Raw genomic sequence first — 5,000 nt, 5'->3', positions numbered from 1 at the left:
TTAGAAATGGAGAGAGTGAATGGTTTGAGGTAAAGGTGGGACTTCGTCAGGGATGTATTATGTCGCCCTGGCTGTTCAATCTATACATGGATGGGGTGGTGGGAGAGGTGAACGCAAGGGGAGTGGGTCAGGGATTGGAGATGGTTAAAGAAAATGAGGAAAAATGGGAAATAAGCCAGCTGTTGTTTGCTGACGACACTGCACTTGTAGCAGTATCAGAGGAGGAATTGAGGAAGTTAGTGACCGAGTTTGAGAAGGTATGTGAAAGAAGGAAGCTGAAGATAAATGTGGGCAAAAGTAAGGTGATGAGATGTACAAGGAGAGAGAGTGGAAGCAGACTGGAAATGAGTATTAAGGGAGAGAGACTGGAGGAAGTGGATAATTCTAGATACTTGGGTGCGAATGTGGCAGGAAAGGGAGGAGTGGGGTGGAGGTAGAATGTAGATTGAGAGAAGCGAGTAAATGCCTTGGTGGATTGAAAAGTGTAATGAGAAATAGACATCTGGGAATGAATGCTAAGAGGAGGTTATATGAAGGAGTGATTGTGCCGACAGCACTGTACGGGGCAGAAACATGGAACATAAGAGAGGAAGAGAGAAGGGGTTTGAATGTGTTTGAGATTAAATGTCTGAGAAGTATGATAGGGGTTACTAGGCTAGATATAGGGAGAAATGAGGAGGTGAGGAGGAGAACAGGGGTGGAAAGAGAGCTGGGAGATAGGGTTGATGAAAAATTATTAGGATGGTTTGGACACATGGAGAGAATGAGTGAAGAAAGATTAGTAAAAGAGGTGTGGAAGGCTGAGGTGGAAAGAGTGAATATGAGGGGACGTCCTAGGATGAGATGGATGGATGGGGTAAAAGGGGCATTACGAAAGAAGGGGAATGTCTGTTGAGGATGGATGGGAGAGGACAGAAGATAGGGGTGAGTGGAGAAGGGTTGTGTATGGATGATGCTGTGATGCATGAAGGGGTGGGGGATGGAAGGTGAGGGAGTATGTGTGAGAAATAATTTGACGCAGCCCGAGGGGATTTCTCCCCGTCTTCTCTTTTTCTGCATGATAGGACGGAGAGGGGGGTCGCCGAATTAATTAAGCGGCCTTGCTGTGGATTTACTGTGTCTTGCGACTCTGCTTCTGACCCATGACAGTGGACAGGATGTAGGGATGACCCGTCATCCTGGAGGTGCCAAGATGTGAGGGAGGGAAGAGGGTGGAGGGGAGTGGAGAATGTAGGGGATGGAATGGGCGGGAGTGGTTTCTATGCCTTTTTCTTTTTGGTTACCTCCCTTGTAAGGGGGGAAAAACCTTCGATATACGTATGTATATGTATGTACCATTAAATTGATGACATCATCCATTGAAGGATATTTTTTTAACCTTGTTTAGAGTTTATGCAGAAATAATTTTAATGATTGAATTAGCTCCTTATATAAAATATCTTATCAAATGTGTACTTCCAGAATATTGTTGTATGGCAAGGCCCTGTAAGAGGGTAATAGAAAAATGGTTGGTCGAGACGACCAAGTGTTAGCTGCCGAGCCCTGTAAGAAGGTAGTAGATAAGTTGGAAGAAACAGGGGTAAATGGCGATTGTTGCATTCTTATGGTTTGGGTGTCTGCAACCAGCAAAGTGTGTAGGCGAGGAGTTGCACAAGTTCGATCCTCGCTTTCAGTTATAATAAAGCCGGGGGCCTGATACCCATTGCTGACTAAGAACTTGTAAACTAAGTGAGGTATGCAGATATTCGAGATAGCTTAAGTAAACATTATTGCATATAGACTTGTAGCAACAGATCTTATTGGAGAAAGGGTGAGGAGGTGAAAATTCAATTGGTTCACGAATGTAAGATCACGCCCATTGGCGAGGATTTTAAATATGTTAAAGATAATTGAACTAAAGAAATCACTATCTCACTTAAAGCTCACTTAATACCTGGTTTGCGTTTTCTTTGGGGATTCTTTGAGTGAAAGTCGGATAAGCAAGTTGTAATAATTTGAAGAAGAAAATCAAGAAAATTCGTCACCAGTTTAATCTAACCTCCAATGAAGAATAAAACTAAAGGAAAATGACTTTTAACATTGGGAAACAAAGGCAGTGGTTAAAGTTGTGAGAAAATATATGTATATATATATATATATATATATATATATTATATATATATGTATATATTTATATATATATACATATATATATATATATATATATATTTATATATAGTATATACGGACAGGAGATTTTCTCTTATACATACTTCATTGAAATCGATGGCTACATTGAAGTCATAAACCCCTTTCAAAGGAACACAAATCCATAGTAAGACATATGGAATATACATTTAAAAATGATAAATGCACAATTAGCCATCACTTTCAATGAAGTATATAAATATGTATATATGTATATGTATATATATATACATATATATATATATATATATATATATATATATATACACTCGCGAGCGCATGCATACATGAACACACACACGAGCACACACATGCACATACACACGCACACAGACACGCACACACACACGCACAAACATACGCACACACGCACGTACACATATGTACACGTGCACGTGACTCACGTACACATAAACACACACACACACACACACACACACGAAGACATACATGGTAATAAAAAAATGGGTCGATGTTTTTACATATCTTGCATTCACTATTATATTATTTACATTCGGTTCAGATAAACATGGTATGAGCATGTATGAAGGTCGTACAGAAAATCATCTCTTTAAAGTACAGAAATGATGAAATATTAGACGCCTGTTTAATGTGCAAACCCAGAGGACCTTTGTTGTTACCAATCGACGAGACAAAGCCTTGCACGCACGCACACACACACACACACACACACACACACACACACACACACACACACACACACACACACACACACACACACAAATAAAAAAAATCTTGCTTGACGAAACCAGAGGCTCCTGGACGAAGCCCATGATTCAAATGATTTGTAGTAAAACAGGTAAATAATATTGATCCAAATTTTGCTTTCGTCAGTGTGCAATTATCCTGGCTAACAAAGAAAGGTAGACAGAAGGGACCATAAGGGAGGACAAAAACGAAGAGACTTATTTTACGGAAATAACGGATTGACTGGACGGACGGACAAACAGGTAGTTAGAGAGACAGACAGGCAGACATATATAAGTATAGTTAGACAGACAGACAGAAAGGAAGACACAGACTGATAGCCACAGACAAACAGACAGGCAGATATGAAGACTTGGACACATAAACAAACATCCATTAAAACAGTCAATCGATCAAGCTGTCAAGCAGATAATCAGGAAGGCAGGGAGGCACACAAAGAGAAACAGGTAGGTAAGAAAAGAACCAGACAGTCAGACAGGTAGGTAGTCAGGCAAACAGGGAGACGAGCAGAAAGCAGGCAGGCAAGGAGATAGGTAGGGAGACAGGCAGGGAGGCAACCAAGTAGTGAATTAGTTTCTTAGTCAGCTTCTCAGCTGCCTACCTGGTTTACAGATTGATTAACTGACTGAGTGACTGACTGCATTTAGGCTTGTTTCTAGCAAAAGACAGTCTCGGCTTCCGAAGATTTTTTCAGTAGAGAATGATATGAGAGATCCAATTACAGACTTTTAGGGTTATGGGATGATATTACAGATATGAAGGCGTCTACAGTAATTCATATATATCTTAAGAAATTGCATAAAGGAATGTTGCTGAAAGAGACGTATATTTTTCTTTATAGCAGGTGAAATATTTCGAGTAACCCCGACAATTCATATGATTATAAATGGCAATAAAAGTGATGATATAAAAATAATCCCTTAAATCATAACAATGTCAGCAATTGCTTTTAATCTGATGCTAAACACTGACTACATAATGATGGTAAAATCATAGAGGAATATGTCAGTAATAACAACCATTATGTCGCTTTTGATGAAATGTTTCCAAGCACCAGTAATGCATGTCTGCTTTTCATTTATACATTTTGCATTAAATTATCGTTCAGGGTCGACTAAAAAATTAATAACAGAGATGTTAATCAAGTACCATGCCTGATTATAAACTATCATCTGAAGAACCCGAATTTAACTTGAGCTTGACTGAAGACTTTACGAAAGATGTCGGCCCGGCTTTACACTTCCCATGGTCCTACATTATTTATCTAATGAGGATTACTCCTTCGGTACGTCCAGAAAAACTATTGCTTCGCACTAGAAGACTACACCGTTTGCCTCACAAGCGGGTGATAGTAATGAGTATTTTCCACGTGAAGAAAAACAATTCCCAGTGATGCCTGAATTTGATTATTTAAAAGACGTCACTGCATCTAGGGATTCGTTCCATAATAGTTACAACGGCAAAGCAAGTAAAAGCTCCGTTCAAATGCTACCATGTAAGGCTGTAAGCTAATATTGCTGGGGGTCGGGTAAAAACGACTGTAGTTTTGGTCGTTATCATCCCTCTCCTACATAATTTGTAGTAGCTTCCGACCCTTTTAACGCTTTGCATGGCAAGATGGTCCCAGGATCGAAGTTCAGCGACTGCTGGATTTGATTATTTGACATACATATACATATACATATACATATACATATACATATACATATACATATACATATACATATATATATATACATATACATATACATATACATATACATATACATATACATATACATATACATATACATATACATATACATATATATATACATATACATATATATATATATATATATACATATACATATGCATATACATATACATATACATATTCATATATATATACATATACATATACATATACATATACACAAACACATACACATACACATACACATACACATACATATACATATACATATACATATACTTATACATATACATATACATATGCATATACATATACATATACATATACATATACATATACATATACATATACATATACATATACAAACAAGCACACACACGCACATAAT

Source organism: Oratosquilla oratoria, chromosome 28 (genome assembly GCF_046742065.1).
Source record: "Oratosquilla oratoria isolate Oo_2021 chromosome 28, ASM4674206v1, whole genome shotgun sequence".
Taxonomy (NCBI): Eukaryota; Metazoa; Arthropoda; class Malacostraca; order Stomatopoda; family Squillidae; genus Oratosquilla; species Oratosquilla oratoria.
The sequence above is the reverse complement of the archived record's forward strand: the minus strand, read 5'-3'. Positions refer to the sequence as shown.